This window comes from Stegastes partitus, unplaced genomic scaffold (assembly GCF_000690725.1).
Source record: "Stegastes partitus isolate 25-593 unplaced genomic scaffold, Stegastes_partitus-1.0.2 Scaffold1090, whole genome shotgun sequence".
Lineage (NCBI taxonomy): Eukaryota > Metazoa > Chordata > Actinopteri > Pomacentridae > Stegastes > Stegastes partitus.
Window position 1 is genome coordinate 60,399 of NW_007578821.1, and position 10,917 is coordinate 71,315.

Here is a 10,917-nt window from a genome sequence, read left to right on the forward strand (position 1 = left end):
CCTGTCAGATAGCAGGTTTAGGATTGTTAAGGGTCGATTATGGAGTCATGACTGTAAAACTTCATTATCTGTCTTTCAAGAAGACGAGATGAAACGTGCAGATGTTTGCCTCCAGCGTCCAGACACAGAACCAGCTGTACGTGCTGCAGAACAACCTCAGTTATCCTCCCAGCCAAGCGGAAAGGTCAGAACTCCACCAAGGTCCACGTCGGGTCACCGGGAAGCCAGGCCTGTTGTGGACTGGAACCTCATATTTTATTGACACTAACCTCTGGGTTTCGATGCTGATGTGCAGATCGTCTTAGGTTTAAAAAAAGATCTAAATTATATATCAAGAGAAGCTCCTTAAATCTTTCATCCTTTATGCACCGTGCTGCAGGAACGTCAGACGCTTGTGTCCTTGAGTCATTTTATATGATTACAGCGCATCACCGGCACATCCCACACAAATGAACGTATGGAGCATCCTCAGCGCGTGGCCTTTACACAGGAGCCATGTACATGAACAGCTCTCAGGACGTTATCAAAGCAGCACACATCAGCAGGAGTGAGGTGAGCCAGATGAATAATGACGGTGTGATGATCCATAATGTAGAGGCGACCTAATGAGCTGAAAACAAAGCATTCAAGCCACGTGACCAGATCTTCTCCACGATTTCAACATTCAGTAAAGCGGAAATTTAAAAAAAAATAAACAGCAACTCTGGATGCAGATGAGAGCTCTGATCCCTTCAGGAGACCGTCAGAGTGTCGGGGAACCTCCAGCAGAAGCTTCACACGGTGACGCGTCCTCAAAACGTCCTTGTGCATCCGGAGCCTCCCGGTCGGGCCTCATCCCGCCGCATTCACACATTCTCTCAGAATACAGTGAAGGTTCTGGAACGTTCAGATAAGGATTCTAATTTTGCGAGCCAGTGCACTTTGTGTCGACCACTAATGGCTAATGGAGTAAATAATTATAAAGCTACCCTGCGATAAATCTGATTAGTTTCTGTCTTTCTTTCCCTCCCTCTGTTCACGGCGCTGAGGCACCGGCTGAGACTATAGGTCTGCTTTGCCATAATTACATAAACTCCAGCTTAATGCAAATCCATACGCTGCTTTTTGAGAGCTTTTGTGAAAACCCGTACCTGTCTGCAGAGCGGCGGATCATCCTCAGACAGCACACGAGCTCGAAATGCACGTTAAAAACACTACAACAGGGCACGTATGCTTCATCTAAACCAGCGCTGATCTATTAACTATGAGTCAGATCCCTGTGGTCCATGAACGGTGACGGCGGTATCAGGAAACTGCAGTGAATTCAGTTCAAGGCAGCATCTTTAAGCTCGTCTTGTTGGGCTCTGTTGTACTTTAACCTGACCTCACAGCACCTGGCTGGAGAACGTTTAGCAGACAAACGGCTGTTAAGGAGCCGCGACAACCAAAGAGGAGCTAAAAAGAGTCAATATCGGACTTCGTCGGCTGGTCAGAATCGTGACTCCAGATGAGCTGATGTGTTGCTGGGGAAGCAGCTGGTTGCCATGTCAACCCTGTGAGGTGGTGTCACCCCGTTCAGATGTTGTCATCACACACGATTCCCATAAACACTGACCAGTAGGGACCTTCTCCACCTTCTACTGGCTCGTCATGCACATGATCATCCCCTCTGATCACCCATCAACACAGAGCCGGTCGATAAGCAGCAGTCGCCTCTCTGGAGACGTGCAACATGTATGACGCTGTGTAGCGTGTGCTAAACACAGCGACACGGTGCATGCTAACGCAGACCTTGATCCTTTTCCAAACCTGTAGCTTTGGTGCTCAAACTTGACTGAAAATGAAAATAAAATCTGATGACCCACTCATAAAGTCTGAAGTCGACTCATCACACATCTGGTGTCAATCAAAAGTAAACGAGTTGACAGTTCAATATACCTGAAGTTTGCTCTGCTCATGTACATGCAGGTGAAATACAGGTGTGAAAAGGAAAACTTCAGAATTACCAGATATATATGTGTATACGGCTATATGGGGAAGTGTCATCGGTGGGGGTCGTTGAGGGGGGGGGGGGCGGGGGGGGGGGGGGGGTCTTAGCAAATGCTGATACCGGGTAGCGGCAAATATGCTAGCAAATAGCAGCGTTAGCAGCAAAGACTACGGTGCTTGTTGTTAAATATTTTCCCGTTACGTACCCCCGAAAATAACGTGTCGGTCCAATTTGCAGCGAAATTTATCAGGCAGCAGCGTAACGGGCCGCTACTCTGGACAGACCCCTGTATGCCACTATTATTATTATTGTTATTATTATTATTATTGAATCTCTTGTTCACATACAGGGATTCCCGCTGACAAACAGAAACATACCAGAGGCCACTACACCAGGCTGCAGGGTCGACAGGGTTAAATGAAAAAATAAAACTGTAATTATGGATCAAAACAGGACTCAAAAATTTAAATTAACTACTTAAAATGTTCCTATTTGTAGGTGCAGAGTTGTTGCTTCAGCACCAATAAATGAGCTGATAACGGATCACCTGCCTCCTGACTAAACACCTACAAACTCTGATTTGTGTATTTAGAGATTCTTTTTTTCTGTTCATTTAGATATTTCCTTCATGCTTTAAAATGACTCAGATGTAACTCTACAGCATTGCTTTTTCTGGACTGTTCAGATCTATGAAACCTCTTCCTCACTGCATCTCAGCACACCAGCTCACCCCAAACACTGCAAAACCGCTCTGAGCAACACGAGTTCTAGTTTTGGAGTAATTAAGCCAAACATACAAGTGTATAAGAACACCATATGGACGTGTACAGAAGGACAAAATGCTAAAAAGGTATTTTAACAAGTGACAAAAATCTGACTTTAAAATCGTTCATTTGTAAGAGAGGAAATGGAGTTGATCTAAAGAGGCACCGTGTGGACCACAGACTGAATGTTTTATCTTGTGCTGTGGCTGTTTTCTGTAATGAAGCTGTTGTCTCTGGTTACTACCTGCTGACATCGTGCAGGTGAGTCGGTCTCTTTGTTGTTCAGATCTGCTGCAGTCTGTAAGCAGCTGCCCCGGACCTGATGACTGCACGACTCCTCAGAGAAGAGTGAACAAAACAGAATCAAGCGATCGTCTGCCGTCCTGAGTGGACACGAACCAAGTGTAGAAACAGAAAGCAGCCTCCAGCTTCAGACCGTTCTTTCCCGTGAGAACTGTTGAAATCCTGAAGCCCAAGTGCAAGAGGTCAGAACTCCTGAAGAGTCGCTCCGGCAGCACCGCTGGCTGTCAAACGACAAAGTCTTCAGACTCTAAGTGTGTATTTGCAATTTGAGTGTTTCTCTACTTTTCCTCCGTCGCTGTGACGGATAATGATGCTTTGTTCTTGGCTTTATGAACACAATATATCATCAAATCGTGCAGCTAAGAGATGCATCGCTAATGTTCGGCTAATTACAATCAACACACACAAATTAGAATCCAGAAATGCTCGACTGGAGTTTTCGATGAGGTGTTGTGCAGCCGTCCCCTGAAACCCGCCGCCTGCTCTCGCTGCTGTCAGACCTCCGAGCATCACGTCTATTTGTTATCATTTACAGCCGTATCAAACATGATGTAAGCCATTTCCTCCGCCGGGCCTGCAGGGGATCGACTTCAGAGCTGAAATGTTGAGGAAATGCAGGTATCGAGCTGCTTCTGGGAGGCAGACGTGAGTCATCGGCCGGCGCTCAGCGGCCGAGCTGCCCGCGGTCACGCCCGGATCACTCTCCTCCATCAGCAGGATGTTAAGAACCCTGAGCGGGCGGCGGTGCAGCTTCACAGTGCATGGCATGGGGTGAAGTGTTTTCTCTGGAGGTGCTGCGATCCAGGTTTGTCTGGTCGGGTTTGAATGGAAGCCAAGCTGGATGTGAAACTTTGCTGCTGTCAGCAACAGATCGCCAGTTTTTCTGGTCATACACGGAGGAAATGTGATTATGAGAACGCACCGCTGGCTGTAAGGCAGTTAGTCAGTGCGATGAGGTAAAGAATTAATGCTTTGATGTGGAATCCTCTAATCTGCTTGATTATGCAAAATATTTAAAGGACAAAATGATCAATAATGATTAAGAACGAGGATGAAGCAGAATGTTCTAAAGAAGAAATATACATATATATATATATATATATTTATAAAAATTGTATCTCACCTTAAAAAAAAAAAATAAAAAATGTGTAGGCAAATGTTGATAATGTTTTACTTTGGTAAGTACCAGCATAATTCCAAACATGTGGTTCGTCTCTTTCTGGTCGACACGTCCAGATGTTAATTTATATCAGCGCAACAATGAGTTTACGAGTGATTTAACGTAATGAGGCTGGAGATGAGCAGAACTGTATGCAGGTTGTAGTTAAATGCACATTTACAGTTATTTGTCTAACTCGGTGGTTCTCAAACTTTTTGAGCCTCGACCCCCCAAGATAACATGAGTTTGTGTTCGTGACCCCCTAATATCTCACCAGTAATAACTCTGTTGTTCAGGCATTAATGCGTTAAAAATGAGTGCGTTAATTCCACAGATTCATCTCTTTTTACGTTATTACATTTTCTTTTGATTGAACGAATTGAATTTATTTTGAAGAATTGAAATTGGAAAAAATTACAAAACCAAAGAAAATCAATTTCAAAAGAGCAAAAAAGAAAAATAACATCACATTATCAGAACAGGATGTTAACAAGTTTGAAAAAGGAGTGTGGAGAAGTGTGCAGTTTTTATTTTGACAGCCCTGATACACATTTATTAATAAATGTAGGCTTTATTTATTTATTTATTTATTTATTTATTTAACAAGCATCTGGCGACCCCCTGAAATTATCTTGGGACCCCCATGGGGGTCCCGACCCCCAGTCTGAGAACCACTGCTCTAACTGACACTTCATGGCAAAGACAAGCAGCTACAGGTGCAGTTGGATGTACGACGACCTCGCTGTGATCAGGACTGAGAGAGCAACTCAGCCTGAACTGTACATTCATCCGTGTGTGCATGAAGTCATTTCAAAATAAAAGCAGCCATCCAAAGACCCATTCACTGGACTGATTGAGGTCAAACTGCTCTGAACTGGTTAGCTCTTTATGTCATGTGGGGCTCCACAGGGCTCCGTTGTCGGTCCTGTTCTGTTCCGTTTCTATCTGTTGTGCCTCGGTCCGGTTAGCCTCCACTTCAGCACCAGTGAAACATCCTGATCATCTGGACTCTCTAGATGGCTTTTCATTTCCTACAACTTAATACAGAAAAGCCCCGATCGGATTTCTAGTAGCGTCGCTCCCCACGTTGAACCACGACAATAAAAAAGTAAAGAAAAGTGTTTTTGATCACAACCTCAACTCAGAGACTCTGGTTCCGTCCTGCCGTCTAAAGATCAGAACCTGAAACACAGCTGACAGCTCGCCCTTGTTTCATCCACGTCGATTTCAGTTCAAGATCCTCTCGATTACTTTTTAATCTCTGGTTTGTCTGGCTTAACTCAACATCTCTGAACTTCTAGTCTCTTATTCTGCAGCATCGAACTTCAAACAAAGGATGCTTTCACTGTTTCCGCCCCAGCAGCTCTGACAGGTGCTGCAGAAATACGGCTCATTATTAGTATTTCTTATCATCAGGCTTTTATGAGAGTACTACAGGTCCCACACGACTTGTGACTTGAACTATCCGCTCCCAGGCCCACCAGGAGGACTGCGTACCCCCCACTTACGTTCTCATCAAAGAACAAAACTGCACGGATCGACTCTACTTACTGGAGTCAAGTGGAGTCTATATTTCAAAGGGGGAAGTGCGCTGCAGCCGAGGCAATTACAAACAAGCTTTCTCCCCCTTGAAGATCTGCCAACACCACTGTCAGCAGTTTTCTTTGGAGCTACTGTTGATGCAACGCAACACTTTGCAGGCTGATTTAGCCTATTATGGTAATGACCAAAGTTAGTCTACCTGCCTCGGGAGGAGGCGAGAGCCGGCGAAAACACACCCGCCAAGTATTTATCCTGAGAAATCGAGGAGGCGCCGTTTAAAGGGATCAGAGGAGTCGGACAACAAGAGAAAACCGGATGGTGGAGAAACTCTGACTGCTGCCCTCGAGCAGTCGAACGGAGCAGAACAGCAGGGAGGGATTATTAATTGATTGGTGGATCGTCGGCGTTTATCGCCTCGACTCCCAACTGCAGCCTCGAGTTCGCTCGTCTGGCACCGAACACAGAATAATCGTGAAGCATCTCACGTCTACCGTCCGTCCGTCAGAGCGTTATGAGGTTTTATTTTCTGACAATTACAGACAAAGCTGCAGCAGGAGGCTGATCAGGAAACGTTTTACTGCTTCTGACCTCAGATGTTAGAAAAATGACAAAGATTCATTTTAACGTCCAAGAATTATACACGAGTGATCAGAACAGAATGAATGAATCATCAGACCATCATCTTCTACCACTGAGTCTTTGTTAGTTTTTGAACAATACGTTTTTTCTCTTCCATATCTGCAAAAACCAGACGTTTAAACTGCAGCGGTCTCCAGGAAACGATGCTGTTTTTGCAATTTACCAACATTTACTGAGCAAACGATGAATCGATTATTACCTGGACAGTTACAGATATTCTTCTTTCACAAATGTATGATTTATTTTCATTTTAGTTCATTTGTTTTTAGGATTTTATGACGTTTATGGATCCACCAGGAGGACGTTCACCATCATGTTTTAGAGATTTAAGAGTCGATGCAGCAGCAGAACATTAAACTGAGGCCGAGGGTTTGACCGTCAGTTTCTCATCTCGAACACAACAAACTCATCGTCTATGTAACGACAGCGACTGGACTCGATGCAGCCGCCGGACACAAACCGTCTTTGCTCAATATTTTTCATAGGAGAGGTCAGAAGGTCACGTCGGTGTTTGCAGACGGCCCACTCCGTTATGGATCCCAGTGGTTCTGACGAACTGATGCTTACCAGAGAACAACACAAAATAAATGACAGCATATTATTGGTAGCAGATGTCTCCATCTGCACATAAACAGCAAAATAAGTGCAAGATTTCCCAAATGATCACAGTGAAACGCTGAAGGAACGTATAGAGTGTGATGGCGGCGGCTGCATGCGGATCGGTCTTTCCCGCTCCCCACTCTCGAACACTTTCACGGCTCCCTGTGGGGAAATGTGTGGCTTTTCAGAAATGGTTTTCTAATGCAATCCTCTGAGAGGCTCTGACACCGCCGCCGCTACGCTGTGATTATTAATTCATAGGACGGATCGGGCGATGCATTTGTTTATATGGGAGGGTGTGCATACTTCCATTGTACCAACACACCAGCATGCACTCACAGATGCATCTATGTGTGAATTATTTGCCTGTTTTACAGTTTACAGTCCTTGCATCATTTCAGAACTCAGATAAAGAGCGATTGGGAAACAGGGAAACACATTCTCCCTTTTTCTTTCTCCATCTACACAAACTGAAACTGACAGATGTGTTGTCGCACTCCAGAAATGGCCATGCAAATGAGGAGCAGTCGGGGGATTCGACAGTGCTTTTGTGAAATTTGCATATTGTTAAGAGTTCACAACAACATATAAGCAGGCAGGGTGATACCAGGGACAGGAAGCCCGCTCTGACAGACTGACAGCTCAGAGCGGCAGAACCACCACCAGACAGCTCGGCTGCATTTTGGTGCATCGTCTGGGTTTTTTTGTCTTAACATGCCCGACGACTGCGGCTCAGACTTTAAAGCGTGACTCGTTTTGCTTTGTTGTGAGCTGCTGTTTAAAGTGATGCAAATCAAACGTGCACTTTAACTGCAGAAACAAAGAGCAGCAGAGAGATGCAGCAGGCCGAGCAGCAAACCAAAAGCCACGCTGTCGGTTTATTGGAAGCATTGATCACTGTGAGGTACCCTAATTGCTGAGATAATAAAGCATTGATCAGGGCAGTCAAGAGAGAAAACACATCAACTCCACGCCAGCAGTCGCCACGTGTGTGCTGAGGCACATGCATGCACGAGGAAACCCGACGAAGCCTCACAAGTAAACAGGTTTGAAATCATTGGGAGCATCATGTGGAACAGACAGGAGCTGGATGGATCCCGCTACACGTGTGTTACAGCTGCTGTGTGTTTACTGCAACATACTGCCGCTGATACAAGTCATGACGCTCATCAACGTTCATTAATCAGCTGATGGTCGGTTTGAGGAATTCCAGTGTCCACAGCTGATGGGTTGCTTGTCAGTGATTCTCTTCTAAAGCTGCACTGGATCTCAAACCATCCACAGTCCAGGCTGAAGATCTCTGCAGCCTCTTGTCCATGAGCACTATAACACAGCCGGGCCATCTGCAGAACCCGAGGGATCAAGGAGTTGAAGGGTGGTTCTGAACCCTTCACCTCTGCAGGTAGCTATATAATGTTAAAGAAGAAGAAAAAGCTTCCTCCTGGAATTCTTCTTCTTCTTTAATTGCTTCTTCTTCCTCTTTCAATTCTTCTTCTTCTCTTCCTCCTTTGATTTCTCCTTCTTCTTTGATTTCTTCTCTCTTTCTTTGCCTTTGATTTTTTCTTCTTCTCCTTCTCCTCCTCCTTCCTCCATTGAGCGTATTGAGGAACGTGGTGCCCTTTTAGCACCTCAAATGATTTTCTAGCCTCTGCAGCAATAGCTGCACTTGAAATCTTAAAAAAAAGAAAAGAAAGAAGAAATCTTGTTGCAGATGATGAACCGTGATTATCTGAGGTGATGATGAGCTGCGTGCGTGGAGAGCACTTGTTTGCATCCGGGCCCAGCAGCTGACGGCGCCCCGAGGTCCACTCACAGAACAATTAGCGGTCCAAATGTACTGTACGCTGCGCCCTGCGGAGGCTCCATGAATATTTCATGGCGTGAGAGGACGGCTGCACGCTGCAGAGCAGGAGGGTCACCGGGAGTCCGACGGCAGGAGAGAGCCCTTCATGTAGAGGGCTGTTCATTACACACTCACAGATTGAAAGAAATAAAGCGAGTGTGTGGATGTGGATCCCGGCTCTGCAAATAGAAGTCAGAACATGAGTGTTTCTGGACTCTGTGAGCATCAGGGTCAACCCACACCTGAGGCAACACAAGCTGTATGTGTGCACGCATTAGATTACACAGAATATTCTAAAGCAGTCCTTCACTGTCCAAATGTCAACAGCCTGAAGGGTCATTCATCTCCATGTCTGCTGTGAGTTTGGCTCTGCGGCTGCCTGGTCGGTGTGTTGGCTTCCACACATCTTAAATCATTTAGCAGCGATATTAAAGGTGTTAATGTTCAAGGCTGCCGTACACTTAAACACAAACCACCTGAAGTGTGAACTGTAGGGGAGCCGGAGGGAGTTCGGTTATCTCAGGAACACATGAGTTCCCCTGAAAACGCCGCCGCCGCCGCATCACCGCCCAAGTGCAGCGATGCAACATCACAAAGTTTAGAGATCAGAACTTCCTTCATGCCAGAAGAACAAACCTTCGTCCTCCATGGAGCTCAAAGCAGGCAGCGGCTACTTTTTAAACGTTTTCTTGCTCTTATTGTTTTCATTCCCATTAATAGGAAAAATAAATAAATAAAAGCTCAATAAAACACTTTGTAGTTGTTGAATCTGTCGGCCACAGAAAAGCAAACGAAAGCGGCTCCCCAAAGGCCGAGGTGTAGCTTTCAGAACGTAGCTGCACAACGTGACGAGGTGTGTGTGTGTGTGTGTGTGTGTGTGTGTGATGAAAGGAAAACATGAACTCACTCATCTCAAAGTACAAACTCTTCCTGCAGCAGATGTGTTTCCACAAACACACTGAATCCTCCACCGCTTCAACCATCAGCTGCTGATTTCTTCACGTCAGGATTCGGTGTGTGTTGAAATCAGGGAACATACAAAGAACACGAGGACTCACATGTTGGACAGACAATGGTTTCAGAAGCTGCTTCACACGCCGACACTCCCACGCTCGCCCATACAGCGTTCTCACACACAGAACACATTCACAGCCGGCCTCTGGCGCTGCATGACTCATTTCTTAACTTCTGCCCACTTTCAACCTCCTGCTCTGTGATTTCGGTCCAGTGTTCATGTGTGTGTCTGTGCGAAGCGAAAGGCAGCGAAGTCCAGTTTGCTCACAGCTTCTCTTCCTTTCACAGAGCCGAGCTTCGTCTGACAGGAGCCTCCACGTCCCTCTGCTGCCTGTTAGCTTTAATTAACTACACTTTACCTGCTGGCGCTGATACACTCATCCAACACACTGTAAACAGAATTAAGCAACACGATTCAATCGAGCTGGAACGGCTCCTCACCGCAACTCCAAAGACTCTTCACACTCCGTATGACTGCAGATAAATGAAGTGTACAAACCACCAGCTCCTCCTTTCAACAGTCTGACCACCTGCACAGAAGCTCCTCTTAGTTAGCAGCTCATGCCACTTACAACACTGCAGCCAACCTAAAGCCAGTCTGGGGATGCTGCAGACCTCAACCACTCAACACTGGATCAACAGAACAGAAAAAACTGGACTCAAGAAAATGCGCGTGCAGATGTAGACAAATAGCCGTTAGAGCTGTCGTCATGTGACAGTCACACAACAGAGGACGGAGGGTAGGCAGCCAGAAACACACCAGAAAACGAAAGATCTACGAGACAAATGGAGAGAAAACTCCAGGAATCATTCTCAGTCAGGCGTACTGTGCTGATTTGGAAGAGGTGAACCTCCCGCTACGTGCATTAACTTTCACCCCCAAAAACTAGAAAACCCACGTCCAGCAGGAGAAGGCTTTGGTTTTGTTTTTTAAAAATTTTGCAGTTTCCATAATTTCATCACACAGATCCAGGATGGAAACACTGACTTCAGTTAACCAACGATATGCAGCAGTTTGCCTTCTTCACTGCAAAATCAGGATGCAAGTCTTTGCTTTAAGTCCCTTCATGCATGCAGTGTGGGG